Genomic DNA, 23,858 nt, shown 5'->3' with positions numbered 1-23,858 from the left:
CTGTTCACTGGGGGTCAGACTGCGACTGATGTAGGCAACAGGCTGAAGGCCCTCGGGGTGCTTCTGGTGCAGGACGGCGCCCAGTCCATTGAGACTGGCATCCACATGCAGAACATATGGCTGTTCGGAATCAGCATACGCAAGCACCGGCGCTTCGGTCAGACATTTCTTCAAGTTCGAGAAGGCCTGTTCACACTCAGACGTCCATTTATCACCAAACGGTTGGCGAGCAGATACAACCTTCCTCCCGGTTTCCTTGGGGTATATCTTCAACAGATTGTTCAGGTGTTTCGCCCTACTAGAGTACCCTTCCACGAAACGACGGGAGTACCCACAGAATCCCAGGAAGGATCGCAGCTCCGTGACATTCTCGGGACGAGGCCAGTTCACGACTGCTTCTACCTTGGCGGGGTCGGTGGCGATCCCTTGGGCGGACACTATGTGTCCCACGTAGGTCACGGAGGTATGGCAAAACCGGCACTTGTCTAGGGACAATTTCAACCCTTCGTTCCCCCAGACGGTCTATCACTTTAAGCAACCGTTCTTCGTGCTCCTCTAGAGTTCTTCCGAAGACAATGATGTCATCCAGGTATACAAGACACTCCCGCGGTCTCATGTCTCCGATAGTCTTCTCCATCAGCCGTTGAAAGGTAGCGGGCGCCCCACATATACCTTGGGGCATACGTGTAAATTGGTAGAATCCCAAGGGGCAGACGAAAGCTGTTTTCTCCTGATCTTCCGCATTCATAGGCACCTGATAGTACCCGGATCGGAGGTTGAGCACGCTAAACCAGTGACTTCCATTCAGCGCATTCAGGATCTCTTCAATGCGCGGAAGGTTGTACTGATCAGGTATCGTACGATTGTTCAGAGTTCGATAGTCGACACACAGTCGTACGGACCCGTTCTTTTTCCGCACCACCACTATGGGAGACGCGTAGGGTCCCCGAGACGCCATCACAATCCCAGCGGTTTCCATGTCTTGTATGGCGTTCCTCACATCGTCCACATCCCGCGGGGCGATGCGACGAGAACGTTCCCGGAACGGAGTGGCATCACTCAGTCGAATGGTATGTTGGGCACTGCGACTGCACCCCACATCCATCTCACTCGTGGAGAACACATGTTGTCGTTGAAGCAGCTGGGTGGTCAGCCGTTCTTTCCACTTGGTGGAAAGCGTCGACTCGCCGAAGTTGAAGTCCAGATCGACTAACCGCTCATCCATGGCCGCCGCCTTCACCTGAGGCGTGTTTTCTACCGGGCTGACCAGATATATCCATCCCAACTTCTGATCGGCATCAAATTCCATCGGAAAGGGGGAGAGATTCTGCACATACACGTGGGTTCGTAGAGGGATCTTAGCCATCCATTCCCTCACTTCAGGTAGTACCCTATACCCTCTCTGAACCTCTTCTTCTTCAGGCGTACTCTCCAGCGAGAACAGCTGGTCGCTCTCATCTCGTTCGGAATAACAACACCAGACGGCCATCTTTTGCACTCCCCCTGGTAATATGGTCGTCAGTCCGCGTTGACGGTTGTAGAGATCCCCGTGGCGCTCCAGGGCATATACCCATTTGCACTCTTCTCGTAGGACCGGATCTAGGAGAGAAGTTGCTAGCGGCAACTCGTTAGTCTCTTTCAGATACGCTCGGATCACCGCTTGTACTATATCAGCGTTGGTGCCCAAGATGATTGGGTACTTGTACTGGTCCTGAGGCTCCGGGCATACTAGGGCCGCTACATGCATGGGGTGTCTCTTGCCGGTGTTCAGCTGGGGTATTTCTATTTCAACCCTTACAATCCCATCAATGGGGTAGTCTTCATTGCTTAACCCCCGTACTTTAACATGATTGGCCGCTCTCAGGGGGCAGTGTCTGAGGTGCTGGTCATAGAATGGGCGGTATATGATGGTCACTTGTGATCTCGTGTCCAGTAGGGCCGACGCATAGATCCCTTCCAGTAACACCCGTACGATAGCCGTGGGACCTACTTGGCTAAGAGCTTCCCGGGAGGAGGCATCCTCCCTGGGGCTGGCGTCAGCAGGGACATCGGTGGCTCCCAAAGGGGTTTCCGGGCCCGACTCGGCAGTTTGTACAAGGCATACCATTGATCGGGCTGGGTTTCTTCTGTCTGGCGGTTTTTCATCTGGAGAGTCCTCCCTCTCCGGACAGTTGTAAGAGACGTGGCCCTTCTTCCCGCAGTTGTAGCAAACTACTTTGCGACGCTCAGGACGCCCCTTGCACGCGGATGATGACCTCTCAGGAACACGACTTTCCCTGGCAGGCGGCTTGTGAGTCACTTCTTCCTCTGGGGCAGAAGATTTCTTACCCTTCGGGGCAGCGGGAACCACGGGGTCACCCTTGATGGTAGCTTTGGGTTTCTTTGGTTCATGGAAATGTCGCTGCACTTCATGTTCTCTGATGTACTCCATTAATTCCCCATACTTGGGGGGTATTACAGCGGTCGGTGCAGCCCGCATCATTAAAGCTATGTTGTGATCAGGTAGCGACCCCTTGAGTAACTGTTTGAGTCGGTATCGGTCCGCTTCGGCCGCGGAAATGATATGTTTGTCCAGAAGAGTCCCCAGGGACAGCTGTAGATCGCAAACGAAGGCAGATAAATCTTGTCCTTCCTTTTGGAGAAGAGCTTTGAACTTTTCTGGCAAAGGACTGAACTGGCATTTCCACTAGTTCCTGTGCAGTAACTTCTCCTTCCACGTGTCGGTGCGTCCGTACCAGCCGAGCGGCGGGGCCTCAGAGGCACTCGACCAGCCTCTGTCTTTTGCTGGCTTCAGCACATGACCACTCCGCTATGGCTGGGAGCGTATGGTCCCTCCAGGCCTCAATCCCCTCTTCCCCCGCAGGAGTCAGCAGAATCCCGGAAAAAGCCTTAAGTTTCCGATAGTGCTGGGCTTGGGTCGAAATGGTGACAGCTTCTACTAGTTGGGAAGCGATCAGACTCAAGGAAGGGTCACCACTACTGGGTCCAGCTTCTACCCTAGGCATGTTTGGGGGCCCGGCGGGCCATCTATAAGGAGTGGGCGATGAGGGTGGACTTCTCGCCCAGCTGCTGGCTCCCCCGACACCGCTCGGGGTGAAGGAGACCTTGGGGGGGCAGTCCCGTGAGGAGTACTGGTGGCCCAGTGGCACGCGCTTGGTCCCGTAGGTGCGGGCGCGTCGTCAGGAGCCTGGGTGTCGGGATAGATCATGATACAGTCCTCTGCAGAAGGCTCGGGTAGGTTCAATACATGAGGGACAGTCTTTGAACATATGACATGGGTGGTGGCCATAAGGTAGGTGGTTTTCCGGCCACCGACCTCCAGTTTAAAGTCTATCAGCAGGGCAGTGGCCAGTCCTGGGCAGTCCCGTACTTGGGTGCGTACGATGTAACAGTCCGTGTCAGTGGATACTCCCGCCACTGCAACCACTCGCCTTGGTGACACGCAGCGCGCTAAGGCCCAGTCATGGACGTCTTGCTTTGACGGCACGGACATGATGGTGGTTGACTCGGACTACAATAAAAAAACATAGGGCACCCCAGGTAGACTCTCAGCAGCGCCTCCAAATGTAACGGGTGTTCCACCCCACCCAATCGCATATATATATATATATATATATATATATATATATATATATATATATGAATGTAAGGGGGAACCTATATGTTACCAGGTGTGGTGCGTTATACCTGTCAGGCTCACAGGAGGTCTGAGCCTACGCCAGTGAGAGCCTGGGGTGAATCCTCTGGATCGTTCTTGGTTTCAGCGCCTCCACCTGTGTAGGGTTCTAGGGATATATAGAAGTTTAGAACACACAATAGATGCCGCAATCAAATCACCCTTATGTGATCAAATAATCAGTTAACCAGAGGTCAAGGTAAAAGGTAACCCTCTGGTGGTGCTACCGACCCAAAGGAATAATATGACTAAAAAGGAGGGAGAGTAGGGTCAAAAAGGTGCACTCAAATGCTGAATTATGAAAAATAGAAATGGACTTTATTAACAAAGAGTATAAAAAACACAAAAGACAGACCCACACAAATCACATGTCAGATCGCTATGCGACACAACGTAAAAACATCAAAGAGGTACAATTGGTCTGATAAGAGCCAAAGCAGGGTAACAATATATCATTACAAATATAACATAACAGAACTAGGGGAAAAATATTTCTCCCCAAGTAATGTTTACTGAGATCGGCCGATCCAGAACAAGAGTAGCAATGAATATAAATGGTAAGTAGATACAGACCACAAGAAAAAGATTGGATATATATTGTAGTAAATATACATAAACCTCTTAATGATGATGAGAGATAGTTAGGCACATAGCTAGAAATACATAAAGTTGTGACCCTTGAATGTGCTGTAAATCAGCTGAATAAAGTGATGCCCAAATTGAGCTGCACATGTAAGATAAGTAGCAGCAGTGGTAGATCTATAAAGTGCACTGGTAGCGCTCATATAAAGTCCCCTGAGATACAGAGCTCAAAAATAATGAGCAGTGGTGGTGTGTGAATAACACAGGGACATAGAGCACTGCTGTGTGTGGTGTGCACAAAGCACTGAGGAAATCCAGTGATAAATACCAGCGTTACTCAGTCAGGCAGCAGGAGAATCAGATGATAAAGACCAAAGTCTTGCAGTGGGACATCAGCAGTAAAACGGAGGAAAGTCTCACGCAGTATGGTAAGGCACACGGGTCACAGGATGGAGGGGTGCTGTCACAGCTCTGCTCCTACGGCCGTTTCGCCAAAAAGGCTTCTTCCGGGAGCATACAGTGTCAGCATAAACATGCTTTTTTTTTTTTTTTTTTTTTTTTTTATGCTGACACTGTATGCTCCCGGAAGAAGCCATTCTTGTTCTGGATCGGCCGATCTCAGTAAACATTACTTGGGGAGAAATATTTTTCCCCTAGTTCTGTTATGTTATATTTGTAATGATATATTGTTACCCTGCTTTGGCTCTTATCAGACCAATTGTACCTCTTTGATGTTTTTACGTTGTGTCGCATAGCGATCTGACATGTGATTTGTGTGGGTCTGTCTTTTGTGTTTTTTATACTCTTTGTTAATAAAGTCCATTTCTATTTTTCATAATTCAGCATTTGAGTGCACCTTTTTGACCCTACTCTCCCTCCTTTTTAGTCATATATAGAAGTTTGTCTACACAGGACCCACATATACAATAACCATGTACTCAGGAATATATATATAACCAGTTTACTGTAACGCAGAATATATATATATATGCAGGCAATAACACACTCTTATAACGTACACTACTAACACTCCCCCCCTAGGGGTTATCTCCCCCAGGTAACTCAGTCCTCTCAGTTTCTCTTACTCCACTAGGAGTATACCCGCCCACCACCGTGTATCCCCACACCGTGTCCACAGCCTACCCCCTTTTGTCCCGTGGTCAGCGCTGCCACTATGTGAATAGGTAATGTGAGAATGGTATAGGTTGGTGCACTTATGAAGGTACCTGCCGAGCGCTCCTGCACTCGGGCCAGCAAACAACTTCGCAAAGGATCAGTCGCTTGATGATTCTTTCTGATCCCGGATCTCCTCGCACGGGGTCCGCCAGGGGCGATCCCACCCTGGAGATAGTCTCTGTCTCTGGGTGTAGGCCTGAGCCCAAGCCTCCGTTAGGGAGCGCAGCATCCGCTGTGTCCCTATCTATCACTAACACTAAAGGGATAGTCCCTAACTTAGGGCCAGTCCCTAAGCACCCCAAGCTGGGGGAGTTCAGGACCTATCTGGGGCCTAGGGGTGTTCTGGCCTATTGCAGTGGGTCACTGACCCCTGCATTCACCTCCTTCCCCTAGCTCTCCCGGTCCTGCACTGACTAGCGTGGCCCAGCGCGCGAAAAGTAGCAATTCCCTGCAAGCAGGGAGCTCCTGCAGCCCTATTGGCTCCCTGGCGTCACATGGGGTCCCCTAAGGCTCATGGGATCTGTAGTCCCTGGCTAATACCTTCCCTGCTAGGCTAGGGCTTCGCACGCTTATCCTGCGCATGCGCGAACTCTGCCGGGCTGCCAGGACTTACTGCGCATGCGCGATCTATCACAAGATGGCGGCGCCCTGCTCGGGAGCCGCCGGGGACCGCCGGAACGCTAACCCGCTCCCTGCACTGGCCCCCACCCTCCAGAAATGCCGGCGGGTCTATCGAGTGACCCCCGGCAGCGGAGAAAACTAGGGGGAAGTTCGCGGGGCAGCAACACGCAGAGGGGACCTGGCTACATAAGGATTTTAATCAGTTAGTGTTAGGACCTGCGGTATTATGGTCATGCCTTGAAAGTGGCTCGCAGGCTTTTACGCTTTGGCCAAAGGGTTAACTAAATTACCCTTTTTTCAAGAGATATATAGGTATTTCACTGTGTATTTTTGTCACATTGGATGTTGCTCTGGACTTCTTTGTTTCTTGTTTTATACAATTAGCCACGCCCAGTAGCACTCCTTTTGACACACACACACACACACATATATATATATATATATTTATATATATTGTGGTAATTTGGTGGGGTTTCTGAGAGCTTTCTGGGTATCTGTGTGTTTGTTTACTTTGTCCAGCTGGTCTCAGCTGTTTTGGAGGTTAGTGGCTCCTCCCACCCAGGGTTTAAAGCTCGCTCCTCCCCACTGTCCAAGTAAGCAGGTTTTCTTTTCATGCAGCTGGTTGCGACAGGCTCAATGCCAGGACCATCCTTCCCCTAATTATAGAGGTGAATAAGGATTTTAAGCAGTGAGGGTTTAGGACCTGCGATATTATGGTCATGCCTTGATGTGGCAGTAGGCTTAAGACGCTTTAGCCAAAGGGTTAAACTAAATGACCACTTTTCAAGAGAATATATACAGTAGGTATTTCACTGTGTATTTTTGTCATATTGGATGTAGCTTTGGGCTTCTTTGTTTCTTGTTGTATACATTTAGCCATGCCCAATAGCACTCCTTTTGACACATATATATATATTATGTGGTAATTATTTTTTTCAGAGCTTGCTGGTTATCTGTGTGTTTATAAGCCTGCTATATAAGGCCTGGGACATGGTCAGCGCTTATGCGCTGACCTGTGCTGAGCCGTGCTGCTGCTCGGCACTGAGCCCCTGCAGCCGCAATGAGAGCGGCTTTAGCAGGGGCTCGCGCACACGTCAGCACGCTTGGGGAAGCATGTGTCTGACGGCGTTTTGAAATTTCCCCGCTTGCCGGAGCGCAGGGCCGGTCACGTGAGCGTTTCGCCCAATGAGGGCGAACCAGCTCCGTGACGTCAGTGGCCCGCCCCCGTCCCGGCCCTCCCCCTGATGGCGCGCTGTGTAAGGCCAGGGAAAGCGGTGCTTTCCCTGAGCCTCAGCGCGCCTCAGCACTGGTTAAAGGCACTATGTCCCAGGCCTAAGGCTGCACTTCCTGGTGGGAGTTGCCGAGCAACGTTCTGTGTTTTTGCAGCTCCTGTCGGTCTTTGCTGTCGCCTGTTCCTGTTACCTGTTTGGACTCCCTGTTGCTGACCCAGGACCAAGACCCCGACCTCGCTGCTTTCTGCCTGCCCTGACCTTTTGCCTGTTGCCTGGACTTTGCACCACTGTCGCCTGCACTGATCTTTTGCCTGTAGACTGGACTCAGCACCATTGCCGCCAGCCCTGACCCCTGCTCCCTTACCGACTACTTATACTCTTACAGGACTATGTCCTTGGGCTGTGGTCGGTTTATTTGCATCTCTACCTCAGCCCTGCGGGTCCGCTTGAGACGAGCACCATCAAACCTCTTTCACTATCTCTGCGTTTCAGACTGTCTCTTAAATGCCTCTCACTGTCACCTGGGCTGTCTCTCTGTGTGCCTCTCAGACTGTCACTCCCTAACTGTGTGTGTCCGTCTCATACTGGCAGTTGGACTCTCTCTGTATATCTCAAACTGACAGTTTGTTTCAACATTCTATCTGTTTTTCTTCTTATCCAATCCCATATCCCCTGTCATGTGTTACCAGGCAGATCAGGGACCGTTGCTCTTATTCCTTATCGCCCCATGTGATAGCAGGAGCTACGTACAGTAACATCATAATGAAGGCAGTTAGTAGCTACAGGAAACCCAAATAAACCTCAGTTTACCATGTTTACAAACTAGCCTTAAATTATGTATCACTTATATGTGGCAGATTTTGAAAAAAAGAAAATAAAGACGGGGTGTGTGCCGGGCACACACGTTCTAAGTGTAACTTCTTTGTGTTTTGTCACTGAAATAGTTTTTTGATTTTTGTGAGGTTTGCTTATAAAAGTACTGGTACTGTGGCATGTGTGGGTATAAAAGTACTGGTACTGTGCCAGGTTTGGATATAAAGGTACTGGTACTGTGGCAGGTTTTCTTAGAAAAGTACTGGTACTGTGTCAGGTTTGGATATAAAGGTACTAGTACTGTGGCAGGTTTGCTTAGAAAAGTACTGGTACTGTGGCAGGTTTGCTTAGAAAAGTACTGGTGCTGTGACAGGTTTCCTTATAAAAGTGCTGGTACTGTGGAAGGTTTGCTTATAAAAGTACTGGTACTGTGTCAGGTTTGGATATAAAGGTACTAGTACTATGGCAGGTTTGCTTAGAAAAGTACTGGTACTGTGACAGGTTTGCTTATAAAAGTACTGGTACTGTGACAGGTTTGCTTATAAAAATACTGGTACTGTGACAGGTTTGCTTATAAAAATACTGGTACTGTGACAGGTTTGCTTATAAAAAATACTGGTACTGTGACAGGTTTGCTTATAAAAGTACTGGTACTGTGACAGGTTTGCTTATAAAAGTACTGGTACTGTGGCAGGTTTGCTTATAAAAGTACTGGTACTGTGGCAGGTTTGCTTATAAAAGTACTGGTACTGTGACAGGTTTGCTTATAAAAGTACTGGTACTGTGGCAGGTTTGCTTATAAAAGTACTGGTACTGTGGCAGGTTTGCTTATAAAAGTACTGTTGCTTGCCTGATCGTATTTCCGTCTGCATGAACGACTTTCAGTGCTGTGAGAATCTTGAGCTAGCGGGGGTGTGCGCGCTCGTGCATGCGCCTGATCGTGACGCTTTTTTGTCTCCATGAAGGAGTTTTAGTCCCATGAGAATTTAGGTAGGTGTCAGCAAAGAAGTTTCACTTCAGAAAGTAAGTCAGTAACTTTGCCTGATTACCTAACGTGTGCATCCTGAGCTTTCACATTTCTTTAAAGTCAACTGCAAAACTGGATCAAAAACAGTGTAAAAATATCAAGGAAGAAAATGGCATTGGTTCTATTGGGAACGTTTTTCCATGATAAATCTGGTAAGGTTTTGTGTACTATTTTTCCATTTGAGAGACCTTGATAAATTGTCCTAATTCTCACTCATACTTTTCATACGGCACAATAATGATGCTGATCCTTTCCATTAGACTCATACTCTAGTTACTGTAAAACATTGAATGCAGTAGGTCAGGGGTGGCCAACTCCAGTCCTCAAGGGCCACCAGCAGGTCAGATTTTAAGGATATCCCTGCTTCAGCACAGGTGGCTCAATCAGTGGCTCAGTGATTGACTGAGCTAATGATTGACCCACCTGTGCTGAACCAGAGATATCCCTAAAACCTGGCCTGTTGGTGGCCCTTGAGGACTGGAGTTGGTCACTGTCACGGTAGCTAGTGATAAGTTATAATAATACACACACTTACTTAAGGGGTTGGACAAGAAAGCAATCAGGATACAGGATTGGCAATTCCTTCCACAATAAAGGTTCAGATGTAGACATCACGAAAAGACACGAAGACCACAGAGTATAGGATTGACACTGGTTTATATGCAATTCCAGTCCTATACCTTATTATTGAGTGCAGGCCATTGGAGAACAATTACCTGCACCCAATCTCTCCTTGCCACCTCACCTGAGGGGCCCCTTAATACCCACCCACTGGGTGGATATTATTCTAATCAGGGGCTTATTTCCCTAGCCCCCCGCCCACAAGCTTGGCGTCCTAAAGTCTGGCTTTGCCAGGATACCATTTGTCCAAGGTGTGAAGTACAACACTTAATATCAAGTACCCATGTCCTGCATTCCTTTGTGTTCGCATACACAAGCAGGGTGGGGGGGTCTTTGATCAGGAGTTTATGATCGACCACTTGTCTCCCATCCTGAGCATTACCATACCATATGGGCTCTGAGTTTTTATACCAGACCCAAAATACAATTCACTCTTTAATATCTTCACATATTAAAAGAATCCGTTCTGCTGGGCCCAGTGGGCTGAAACTGGCCAGTCCCTCGTGCCGGAGGTGACTCTCCATGGTAGCCAAGTTTCAGCTCTCTGCGACCCCCAGAACCGGAGATACCAAAAACAAGTTAAAATTCTTATTACTTTAATGCAGGATTCTCCGCTCTAAAAATGAATCTCTGCTTTTCACTCTTTCCCATTGAAATCAACGGGCTCCGCCGCTATAGGCTTTCAATGGAGCAACTCCGCCGTTGAAGTCAATGGGCTTCGCCGCTATAGGCTTTCAATGGGGCAACTCCGCCATTGAAGTCTATGGGCTCCGCCGCTATAGACTTTCAATGGAGCAACTCTGCCATTGAAGTCTATGGGAAAACCACAATTCTTTACATTTGCCCATACTCCGCCTGGTTGTTCGGAGAGGGCTGGAAATGGTCATGCAGTCATGCCGGAGCAGTGACTACATGCAACCCAAATCCCAGCCCTCTGGTCCTCGCACAACCGGAGATATGGACTTACACATTCTACAGTTTCGGACTTAGCCGTTTTAGCGCCACGCGACTTTTCCCCCATTGGAATCAATGGCTGGCACCGCCATAGGGAATGCATGAGCGAGCACCGCCATGGGATTCAATGGGACCTCCGCTCCGCCATTAGAGTCAATGGCACGACCCTCCTGCTGAGCAAAACCCTTTACGGGGGTCCCTCATTCTCGGACCCGGTGGTGGTCGTGTGTGGGGGTTCCTAGGGGCTAGGGGCAAAAATAATTTTATCTCTGGGTGCCCTAGAACAGGAGTGAGCAAACTTTTTAGGCCGAGCCCCCCTTTTAATCCATGAAATTTCTCGGGCCCCCCCCTGTCTGATCAAAATCACATTAAAAAAAAACCTTTATTAAACGGTATACAATGTAAATACAAATATGTCTAAGGCCGCGCGTATAGTGCCCGCGACGGCGACGCTAGCAAAAGTTGTATTTCGCTTCTCGGCGGCGGTGCGGGCGACCTGGCCATTGATTGGTTCAGGGGCTGTCACATGAGGCGACAGCCCCTGAAAAATCAAATATTGCCGGCTTCAAAAAATCGCATCGCCACGTCACGCTTACTATAAGCACACGCGGCAGCGACAATGCATTTTTCGGATGACGTCGCGTCGCCGGCACTATAAGCGCAGCTTAAATACTTACATACTTCAACAGCTCGCTCTTGCAAAATTAGACTGCGTCCACGCTGCCGCTGAGAGCGGTGACATCACCAACTCTACAAGCATGAGCACAGGGTGTCCTGCATAATTTTGCAAGCACGAGCGGGGAAGTGTTTACACTTTTTTTACCTTAATTCTGTACATTCATAGTATGAGTGATAAAGTGGCAGCCTACCCTTTCACTTGCAGAGGATCGCAGCGAAGCAGGTTGCCAGCGGAGGAGAGCAGCAACACAGCGTTATTGTAGGGCAGACACCGGAGGGAGGGGCGTTTGACATCACAGGGCTCGCGCGTGCTCCTCCCCCGTACCTCCGAATTATGTGACCGCCACCTGCACTATTCTGTTCGGCCACGCGCGCACATCTTTTTCGCCTGCGCAGCCAGGTTTTGCCGCACGCGCCCCGCCTAAATAATCTTGCGCCGGGGCGACCCCCCCTCAGATTGTGCACCGCTGCATTCAATCACCACCAACACACAGACACAATACACACTGCAGTCATATATATACACATATATATATATATATATATATATACACACACACACATATATATATATATATATACATATACACATATATACATATATATATATATATATATATATACACATATACATACACACACACACATATACACATATACATACATACATACATACATACATACACACACACACACACACATATATACACACACACACATACATACATACATACATACATACATATACACACACATAAATACATATACACACACACACATACATATACACACACATACATACACACACACACACAAACATATATACACACACACACACACACATATACACATATACATACATACATACATACATACACACACACACACATATATACACACACACATACATACACACACACATACATACATACATACATATACACACACATAAATACATATACATATACACACACACATACACACACACACACACACACACACACATATATATACACACACACACACACACACACACACACATATACACACACACACATACACACACACACACTACCTGGGGGAGGGAGTAACTAAACCTGCTCCGGTCCCCCCATGTGCTGCAGAAAACGGGCGGGTAACAGACAGGAGGAGGAGGGCTTGTCTGTGTGCAGGGAAGGCCCCGCAGCAAGGCCCCGCCCCCTCTGCAGGCAGACACAGCATAGAAGCAGCAGCAGCAGTCTCTGCACGGAGCTTCTGGCCCCGCCCCCTCTGACACAGACAGCAGGGAAGCAGCCAGTGCACTGAGCTTCTGGCCCCGCCCCCTCTGACACAGACAGCAGGGAAGCAGCCAGTGCACGGAGCTTCTGGCCGCCGTGCACAGCTCTGCCCGCCCCCAGGTTTCCCCGCACTCAGCCCGCGCCCCCCCTACATAATCTTGCGCGCCCCCCAGTTTGCGCACCGCTGCCCTAGAACCTAGGGTTCCCACGCCAATTGTAGTTGACTTTGAACTAGTAGTGATAAAAGCTCTCTTTAAGAAAATGTATCCGCTTTTGTGGTCTGCGGTTTGGATGGCTGCCAAACCGTTCCTGGAATTCGGCGTCGAGGAATCCCCATTGAAATCAATGGCTCTATTGACTTACAATTGGGAACCGCCGCTCCTCCTCTCGGATGCCACCTGCTGGTCTTCGATGGAAACGGGCCCAAACTGCCGGATTCACCATAGGTTTCAATGGAGCTGTAATGGCGGCCTATGGGAAACTGCAAAATGGAGCCTGAAAAGGCAGGAACATGGAACAAAGGGTTATAAACACTGAGTTAACCTTAACCCTTTCCCTGCCGCATCAATCCCAGTGTATGTGTTGGTGCAAACACTGGAATGGGAACAAGACACATTTACAGGGGAATATACATTTGGTTGCTGAAGCAGGGTAAAAACACATTACTGTACCGCAGTCCAGTTAACCCCTTGCTTCCCAAGTGAGAGCAGGGGGTGGCCAAATGGGGTGTATCCCCTTTGATACCGGGCCAAACCCCCTCTCCCATGACAGTCACCCCTGTAGTAGGTTTTTCTTACAAATGTAATACCAATTGAAGGTGTTAGTCCGTGGATCTATTAAATGGAAATCCTGGGCACTGAAATATTGCTTGTACTTTTTTTCAGTATGGTTTCAGCATGAAGACCAGGGCGAGCCAGTGTAGGGCCTAAGCAGCAAGGCCCGGTGTGAAATCAAAAAGGCCTGATGTAAAAATCTGGGGAACCACCATCACACAGGTGACAGCACCACAAGGAGAGACAGCAGGAGGAGGACTTCCCAACCCACTCCCCTGCACCGCTGAGGACTGCACTTGTTGAGAGGAGAGGGGAAGTCCTGACATGCACCTGGGATTGTGAGGTACAGCCCACTCCCCCATGTCACTCACTGCCCATTCTCATGTGAACCCCCAACTCCATGTGTCACCTCGTCATGTCACCCTCTTTCCCCCGATATGTCATTCTCCTCTCTCCTCTCTCACACTCAATGTGTCACTCAATGTGTCATCACCTCTTTCCCCATGTGTTATCCCTTCTCTCCCGCCCATGTGTCATGCCCTCTCTCCCGCCGCCATGTGTCTTTTACTTTCTCCCCCCATGTCATCACCTGTAAGGGATCGGGGGACACGCGCCCTACAGCGGGTCCCCGTCACCCCGGCTCCCAGTACTGCCGCACGTCCCAGGCCCCCTCCCCGCCAGCTCCTTACCCGCTCCAGTTGGGCGCCGCTCCGGTCCTCCGCAGCACACGCCGCCTCCGCCCACACGCTGCCGGGGAGCGCGTGCAGGAGTGTTACAGGGCGCGCGCGCACCCGTCCTCTTCTACACTCCTCCTGCAGCCTTGGCTCCACCTCCCATCAGCTGGAGGCTATTCCCACTAGGGAACACCACACCAGGCATTTGAACCTATCACTGGGGCCGCTCAGTCAAGCCCCCGCTCCACCTCTTGCTCCCATTGGTTCTCCAACATTTATAGTTCCTGTCTGCCCTCTCCTTCCTCGCTCTGCATAGTTTTCCTGTGGCTCTTGTAATACGGAGGTCTATGCCTGGCTCTCTTTTGTGTTGCAGCTCTCGCTCCAGACCCTGCCTTCGTTTGATACCCTTGGATTTGATCTCGGCTCTCGTTAGACTTCGTGTACCTTGCTACTCCCTGGACTGTTATACCCTTAACCACCTCAGTACCGGGGACCGGCCAGGTCTGCGGGCACTCAAGCGTTACATCACCTCTCTCTCCCCCAATATGGCATCATCTCTCCCCCCCCGTGTCATCACCTCTCTCTCCCCCCGTGTCATCACCTCTCTCTCCCCCCATGTGGCATCACCTCTCTCTCCCCCCATATGTCATCACCTCTCTCCCCCACATGTGTTATCCCATCTCTCCCCCCCATGTGTCATTCCCTCTCTCTTCCCCTCCGCGCCCTCCGATGTGAAGGGTAATGATTTTGATATTACTTTAAGTACTGTGCTGCACTATTTTATTGTTGCTTGCATGTGGTGGTAATGTATTCTGTGTTGCTAATGCTACTTTATTAATTTAGCATGAATCTAGTAAACATTAATTTGTGGATTTTTCATAAGTGTAGCTATCTGGCTGTTTGACCATTTTTTTTGTTGTTGTAATATTTGATTGATTTCATGTTAATTTTGGTCCCCTGATCATGTATATGCATTTCCTTATATTCGGGGCTGATATAGTGCAGTCTTATGTCAGTAATATTGTGTGGTCAGGTTATACTCTGAGAGTACACTATACACTAACACACAGCACTACCAGACTGTGCTGGTGCAACACCAGGTCACCTCTGTGGCATAACATTAGTGCCTCGCCATCAACCCAAAATGCCCCACATCAGGAAAAGTCCTGGCTATAACCCTGATGAAGGCACACTTTAACACAGAAATATTTATGCAACAATAAGGCACATGATCATAATGACGAAGATGCCCAACGTGAAGAATTAAGGATATCACTAACATAATTGTGATATTCAAATGATGATGAAAACGTGTGTAGCCATATAGCCCCTGGCTACTAAAATCCTCTGCCCTAGCATATAAGTCCTGGTATCTGTGCAGGCAGTGTTAGGATTAATCCTTGTTCTTGCTGTAGTAATTAACTCTCCAGTAGTTACAGGGGGGCTGGGGGTGGGCCCACGGCTAAGGTGCTGCCCACCTACCGGGGCTAAGACCTGGTAATAAAAAGTGGTGGCAGCTCAATTTAGTTGTTGTTCAGCCAGGGCTCTGGGTTTTGTTCATTCTTTCCCTCCCTCAGGGGACTGGGAGCTGATACCCCTTATCCCATCAGGGGGTAAGGGAGCTAAGCAGGGGCTCTTGGGGCATCAAGCTCCTTGGGTTTGTTCCAGGGACTAAGTGAATATATATACTCTGAGATCCAAATAAAGACCCCATTGTTTTATCCTGCCTGAATATTAGTTATTCAGGGGGGAAAGAAGAGAGATTCCAGCAGGGACTGCTCCTATCTATGATAGACCTTGGAGGATGGAGGCACTGCACCAAATAGAGAAGATAAAACACCAAAAGCCTGACGTGTTGATCCCCAAAACCAACAGCGGATGCTCAGAGCTCCTGAGAACCTACAGGTGAGCACCACACAACACCAGGTAGCGAACAAATCTCCCATAGGGGGGAAGGGAGAAAGGTGCTACATTTGGAGGCGCTGATGAGATGCGAGCAGGCAGACTTTTGCAGCAGAGAGAAAGAGAATTTGATCTCCACTATGCCAAGCGGAGAGGTGCTTGAAAACCAGGGCCAGCTGCTCTAGGCATCATGTGTGGTATCTCAGGGGGAATCTAGGGATCCAAGGGCCCGGAACCCCTGGAAATGAGCTGCAGCATGGAAACCCAAAATTGTACTAAGAAGTGCACGTCTGTGGTGTCCCAGGGGGCTTCTAGGGATCCAAGAGACCAGAACTCCTCACTGGGATCTACAGCACGTGAAACTGCGGTTTCCGACAAAACGGGAGTACCGCATGGTAAGCTGTGCAAGATGCAAGCTTTTGCTTTGCAAAAATGTGCCTGGCTAGGCGCAAAAGCTGAAGCCATGCCCATATTCAGTGACAACAAAAACAGAAAAAAGTGCGCTACTAGAAAACATTCAATGTGAATATTAAATGCGTATCCACTACGCCACACTAGATCCAATCAACAACACCTGGATAAGTGTATAACATACATAACCTCTGGTATGAATAGGTGAATAATAAGGCATCTGCAGCTGTTGATATTAGGGTGGCTCGGCACCCCTAATCTACAAGAGGTAAAAGACAAGAATAACAGCGCACAACGCACATAGTGAAGTATGTTCAAAAAATATAAAGTGTATTAAAAGGGTAATAAATCTGCATACATCAGATAAAAATATAACAAGCATTCCATGTACTATGACATGGGTTACCAAGCGGCGGGATGAAACAGGAACAATCTTGAACACCGCACCCTCTGATGGAATCAGCAGATGGCTCCTGGAACGTGTGTTCCTCCCTCAGGTAGGTGGCCTCTCACGTAGATGCACTGTTAGTCGTCCTTGGTATAGCCACCTCATCAGATATTCTTTGAGCTCACGATGTACATCACTAGCTGTCACAAGTTCAGCGTTCTTACTGTCAAAAAGCCACTATGTGGCAGACAGGACAGAGGAAGACACTCCCCCTGTGATAAACAGCATATAGTGCTGGAGCTTCAGAGGTTTACCCGGCAAATACACATCGGACCTGGCCTTAGGAAAATCAGATCAGTAGTACAAAATAGTCCTACACATTTTGTAGCGCAATGCTACTGCTTCAGGGAATAGTTTGTACGACGAGGAACCGGAACTTAAGTACCCAGTGATCTCAGTTGAATGGCTGCGTACACGATCACGCACAGCCAATCACATACTCAAACAGCACATTACAGCACCTGTATGCATGTATAACCTAGCTATGTGACGCACAACATATCATTTAATGGAAAACATGATAAAAAATACATATATATGCGGCCCACGTATCAGCAAGTGGAACTCTGAAATAAAACACAAAATAGTTTCGCACAGATACAAAAAACAGTTGTTATACAGTTTTAGGGTCCGCCTCTTGGTACAGTATAGAGGGGCCCTTAGGTGTTCTGACACCCAGATTAATTTCTCCCTCTGTCTTACGGAGAGCCTCAGCTGATTCCACCATTTAAGGGGTTCCCTGGACAAAGATTTAAGTCTAGGGCCAAAAGGTTGGTTTCTGTGGCATATTTGGGACGATACCCCAGAGGTATCAGATAGTTGAGAGGTGGACCTAGACGAATTCCTATAGGTACCAAACAATCCCCTAGATGAGGGTCTTTTGTTATTGCAAATGTAGGGGTGTGTTAGGTACCTTATGCTGTTGCAGTGCGTGCCCGGAGAGAGGGGTGTAAGGTTCTGCGGTGGCCCGGCAGTATAGGGCGCCGCCATGTTTATTGCGCAACAATCGGAGGGCACTGGCAGAGCGGAGAGGTCGCGCATGCGCAATGCAAGCGCGAGAACGACGGGCCAAAAAGGGAAAGGCTCCGTTGGTGTACTACAACTCCCATGAGCTCTAGCGCAGTCACCTGATGCCCGGGAGCCAATGAGAGGGCTGGAATCGGGGGAGGAGGAAAGGGAAGCATGGGGGAGAGACCACGCTAAGCAGAGGGGAACCGGAGGGCAAAGGAAGAGGTAGTCTGGGTGCAGGGGGGTCCGTGACCCGCCTGCATAGGACAGATCTTCCCCGCAGGCCCTAGAAGTATCCCTGAGCCACCGTAGAGTGAGTTTCTGCAGGGACGCCCTATAGTGGTAGCGGTATTCCCTCACTGAGTAACAGTTAGGGACAAAGGTGCAGAGTTGCGGTTGTTGCAGTCATCTGGGACCAGGCAGCTGGACACTGTACATCAGGAAGCAAAGCGTTGGATCGACGGATCCTTTTCGAAGCTGTTGCCGGTCACCGCAGTGACCGGAAGGTATTTACAACAAGTGCACCAGCACCGGTCAACAGGCGCTGATCCCGCCTTAGGGAACACTCTTTGGGGACACTAAGTGGAGTGGCCAAAGGACTGAGTCTAATATAACTATTTAGTATATGGGCACGGTGTGGGGTACGCGGTGACGGGACAGAGACATTACTCCTTAGGAGAGTGGCCTAGCCACTAGCGTTATAATAAGTACAAGTTATGGTGTGATATGTGTGTTACCACAGTTAAGCGTTACAGTTATTCTTGCATTACAGTAAATCAGTTCAAAGCATATGTGTGTTGCTATGTTTTTTGCCCAGGGGAATCTTACATGATGGAGATCCTGGGTAAGTGGAGGCGCTGCCGTTAATATAAAGTGTTACCCCAGGCTCCCAGTTAGCGGAGGCTCAGATCTCCTTGAGGCACAGATGTGTGCAGTACCCATAGTCTCTCTAGAGCGTCAGAAAGAGGGCTACACAAGATAACATAGGCACAGTACATTCGGACTCGTCAGTATCACTATCCCCCCTCCCATAGGACCAATCCCGCATACCCAAGGCCCACTATTTCACTGTGGAATGCAGACAATACAAACGTAGAGGTGACAGGGTCAACAGAAATGCACTCGCTAACACCAGGTGTAGCGATAGGGCACATAACCTCCTCTGATACAGGTATTTCTGGTGACAGAACAGGGACTGAACAGGGAGCAGAACTGAGCCGGGCGGGTATACACAGGGCAGGCCTACTACAACCTTTGGCTGACGATAGCGGAGCAACCTCCAGAACACGATGTCCATGACGGGGGCATTGTACCACAAAACAGGGGGCACCAGGCGGTAAGGGTTCTGACTTTTCAACAGTGGGAGCCAGCGGTGAATCGGAAACAATAGGGACTGCAACAGACACCACCTTAGTGACGTCAATGTCCTGCGACAGTCTCGCGAGAGCACTTGTCTGACTCAAGTTCAATGACTCCGGTGAGGACGTCACTTCCAGTTGAACCGGAAGTAGGTCACCGGGCTACTCTCCAAACAGGGCCCCGCCTAGTGGCTCCACATCGGTATAGGCAGCAACGGACTCCTTTGGCGGAAAAGAGGGAAAGTCTCACCCATCCATAGGTAAGGGACGTCGTCTGCTTCCACAGGTTCCGCGACCAGTAGAGCCTTTACAGCGACTCCTTCCCTCTCTGGCACAGGATCAGCACCGACATCATCGGGGGTCACGGAGCTTCTTGGACATTTCGGGAACCTACGCAGGCTCCGGGATGGACGCGGTGGAGCTCGCACTCCTCTCCGCACAGCAGGTAAGGTGTGGGCTCTTCTCCACAGCTTCCGCCCGGTAGAGGTCATCTTCTTCTTCGGTTGGGAACACCTCCAAAGGACGCGATACCGGGGCGAGCAAGTCACCCGGGCAACCATGCTTATGGAGCTACCTTGCTCCGTGGTCACCTGGGGACACATCTTCTGCTACCTAGTGTGTGGTGCGGATACCTGTTAGGATCAGGAGAGCTGAGTTGGATCTGCGGTGGTATGGAGATCAGGATAAGCTTAGGTTCTTTCTGTAGTTCTTCTCATGGTGTTAGTGCCTCCAGACATAGTGGGCGCCAGGGTGTCCAGAGATCAGCCCCACTATTGCATTCGTCTCCGCCCTGCCCAATGACTGATACTTAGACAGGAGTGTGATAACAAGGGTCTTTATTACGTGGCATGCACTCACTGCAGATCTTCATTACAGCGATGCAGAGTCTCAGAGGTCCCAGGCCTCTGGATGGTGATGGCCCCTGATCTTACAGTGCCTCTGAGGCTGAATCAGATGTTCCCCCAGCACAGAGGCTGGAGGTGAGCACGCTCATTTCGCGATGGGAGAGACTCACAGCTCTACTGCTCTCTCTTCCACCTCAGAGCAGGACTGACTAAATTTGCCACTCCCTCCTAGGAGGAACCAGAAGGAGCGGGCTCATGGTCTATACCTATTCCAGATAGGCTTACACAGGCCATGAGTCACCATCTCACTTCTGTCACTCATAAGAGGGGCATGAGGGGGGTCAAAAAACCTATAGATTAACCTGTCATAGCCTAGACTACTAGGAGTTACATGACAGGGAGGAGAGATAGGTCAGAAGATACAGACCATGATACAATTTGATATTCAATTGATATTAAGAAGATATAAAATAAAAATAAGCAATTAAGGATGCAAAGATAAGCAGGATTAACACACCTTTCTTAATATTAATTTCTATGTGCTGTGTAAATAATACATATTAAACATCGTTTTTGGTGTCAAAACATGTATTAAATAACACCTGGGCTTTCTTAAGGTAATAAACATGACAGTATCGCATTACTTTTTTTAGTGTAGACTGGAAAATTTTATCTTTTCTTTTATCTCTGTAGTATTTTACCAAGCATGTCAAATGGCAATATTCTACATACTCATAACGTGTGTGCAGGGCTACTGACTAATAATGTATTTAACATGTAAAAAGGTGAGATGTTTTCGGTTCGTCATTGTTCAGTAGCAGTCTCCTGGTCCTGGAGGCTGGCGCACCTGTGCTAATAAAGTGAATCATGCAGGTGGTCACAGGAGAAGAAGGGGACTTTATCTCATGGAGTCCCATGAGATAGCAATGCAAACCTCTTCATTCAGTGCCACACACTGCAGAGCTGGGTGGTCTGCTGGTCTTCCAACACAAAGAAGATCAACAGTTAAACTAGTTTTATGCCTCAAGTGGATTTTGAACTCACCAGATCCAGAGGAGATTGAGATTTATTGGCAAACACATTTAGCAATGGATCCTATAAATTAAAGAAGACAGCCCAAATTGATCTAGGCTTGAATGTCTGAGCATTCAAATTACCCTGTACTTCCAAGATACTTTAAAACTTAATTTAACATTTAATTAAATTGTACACGTATTGTCTTCTAAAGGGAAAAAAAAAGAGTAATCCATTGTATGGTATAGTTGTCCTAATTTAGATCAGCAGTAATAACCTTTACAAACATAAACAGCTCTTTCTAAGCCTTGGCAGTCCATATATTGATTCATACATTGGAGGTAATCATGCTTCATTTTAACCGTGTCACATATTAATTGAATTAGTTAACACTGGCTTTCTTGCACAATGAAGTCGCCGTTTGCAACATTAAAGTGACAGGACTAGTATTTCAGGAACACAGCTGACGTTTATATTTAAGGGTACACAACTCCACCAGCAGTAAATCTAAACAGAAACGGTCTCATTCTTATTTATGTGTCATTTCCACACAGATTTTATTGAGAGCTGGCATTTTCACTCATTGTGTTTCATAGAACAAACAACGTTATACATCCAAACATACCAGCCGGTCTCGAAATGAAATAAACTGCAGGCCCCTGGCTATCCATGTTGTTGCCCAAAACACATATTACCATGAGACATTCTGTAAATGTGATAATGATACATAAACCCAGATGATAAATGTGACATCTCAGAGACGTCTCCTCTAAATTAGCTGCTTGCATTGACTGGTAATAATGGGGAGTTTATGAAAGCAATTTCAGTGCAAAAAAGCAAAGAGTCTCCTGGCTGTAATCAGCCAGCTTGAGTTAATGGCTGAGGGGGCAGGCCGAGAATTATTGACACTCTGCTGCCCTTAACCTGTTTCCCAATAAAGCTGATTAGTTTTTGTCAATTCATCAGCTAACCACTCTCCCAGGGACTGCATCAAAGTCTTATTTGCTCATGGGAAATCAACAAGTCACAAATCAGATCCATTAAGCTTCAGCACTGCTGGGGATGGTTTCAGTGTCAACCAGATCTCTTGATTGACTTGATTCTTGCCTTTGGGATGTAGGGAATAACGTATTGCATTGATGAGTACAGTCACCATAATAACTTTATAAGGGTCTGAAAAGCATATGACTGCAATTATGAAGATCTGGGATTATTGAATTAAACAAACTGCATTAGTTGGGAGGTTGGAATACATTTACAGCATTTGTCAAAGTATTGCTAATAAGTACTAATGATTAGCTCATATATTGATTCCCACAAAGTATTTGGCAGCAATGGGGTTAATAATAATAATAATATTATTAATATTATTAAGTAGGAACATGATTAGAGTATTGCTTCAGAACACATGTAATATATGTAAGGTGGGAAATAAATCTGTTACATACTATTAGTTATTTGGAAGGTGGGAAAAATATTAGCCTATTATTAAGTGTGCAATCTTAAAATAAACCTTTGTGTTTCTGAAACATCTTGTATGATTACGTAGCCAATGTTATTGCACCCAATGGGGCGCTAGCGCAGGTAATATAGTACTTAGCTCCACCCCCTTCTCACACGCGACTGGTTTAAAACAATGGGCGCTTTTCCCACTGGTGCGCTGTATGTGTCACAATGCCATGTGCCAGTGATTTCAATGACGTCGCCTACTGTACATGAATCCCAATGAGCAATTTGTGGGGTGTTTACAGGAGCACATCGGGAGACAGTCACGTATTGCAATCTAATCTGAGGGGTGTAGTAGGTGTAGTTAGTTTGAATAAAATGTGACAGGTTTTGAGATCGGCGTCAAATGTTAAAAATAGGATTAGAAATATTCATATATTTCATGCTGGTGGAAAGATAATATTTCTCCCCCACCCCATCCAGGTGTCAGTATCAGCCATGTGTGACATGTCCCATACAATAGTCTTAGAAAAAGGGCACCCCCGATAATCGCAGGGGACGATAGTGTACGGAGGCGTCACACATTGAAGAATTGTAGATCAACGTGTGAAGCAATGCGGCACTCACATGGACTTATCAACTACAAAAATAGTCTTATTTACAGGATCCCATTATTTTTAGACTACCTTTGTAGGCTACATTTAGTGCTCAGCCTCCCACTGCTCCTAGAACCAGTGATAACAGTGGCATGTTTAAATCAGCAATGCAAGCTGGCGATGTGTTTTGCAATTTTTTTGTTAACATAGGATTGAAGCAGGGGGTCTCCGGAGCTGAACCCCATTAATTTCAACTTCGGGGGCCCCCCTGCTTCTGAAGATACTTTAACTCTGCAGGGGGTGCCGTTAGCTATTCCGCTCTGCTATCAGGGTCCATATAATGGCGCCGTTTCAATATGGCCAATAGACAGCCAGGACATCATCAAGTTTGGCTTCCTATATCCTGTGTGACGCAGTAACGTTTAACTTCCTCTGTAGGTCTGTCTCCCGGGAAACAAGTGGCCCCAGAGCTGAAATTACTGGGGTTCAGCTTCGGGGACCCCCTGCTTCAATCCTATGCTAAAAAAACAGTAATAATTTAAAAAAAGGCATGAATTGCTCCTTTAATAGGTTTTTGGTTCACACATGGAATAACTAGGAAAGCGGTTTTGTTTTCTGCATTGTCTGTTGGTGGAAGATGAGCCAATGCATGTCACTGGGCCATTTATTCCAGCAAGAGAAGCAGAGAGCCCAAGGGGTACTCCGCATCCCCATGTTTACATCCCA

General features: G+C 48.0%; 1 long non-coding RNA gene across 1 annotated transcript; it reads left to right on the top strand.

Annotated features, from left to right (window-relative positions):
* Window positions 1–6,652: 6,652 nt before the first annotated feature.
* LOC142488797 (uncharacterized) lies at window positions 6,653–14,969 on the top strand. The gene is made up of 3 exons (XR_012799667.1): window positions 6,653–6,723; window positions 13,542–13,773; window positions 14,478–14,969. It is a non-coding gene; the product is annotated as an uncharacterized LOC142488797 (long non-coding RNA).
* The last annotated feature ends 8,889 nt before the right edge of the window (window positions 14,970–23,858 follow it).

Source organism: Ascaphus truei, chromosome 2 (assembly GCF_040206685.1).
Source record: "Ascaphus truei isolate aAscTru1 chromosome 2, aAscTru1.hap1, whole genome shotgun sequence".
Classification (NCBI taxonomy): domain Eukaryota; kingdom Metazoa; phylum Chordata; class Amphibia; order Anura; family Ascaphidae; genus Ascaphus; species Ascaphus truei.
The sequence above is the reverse complement of the archived record's forward strand: the minus strand, read 5'-3'. Positions and strand labels throughout refer to the sequence as shown.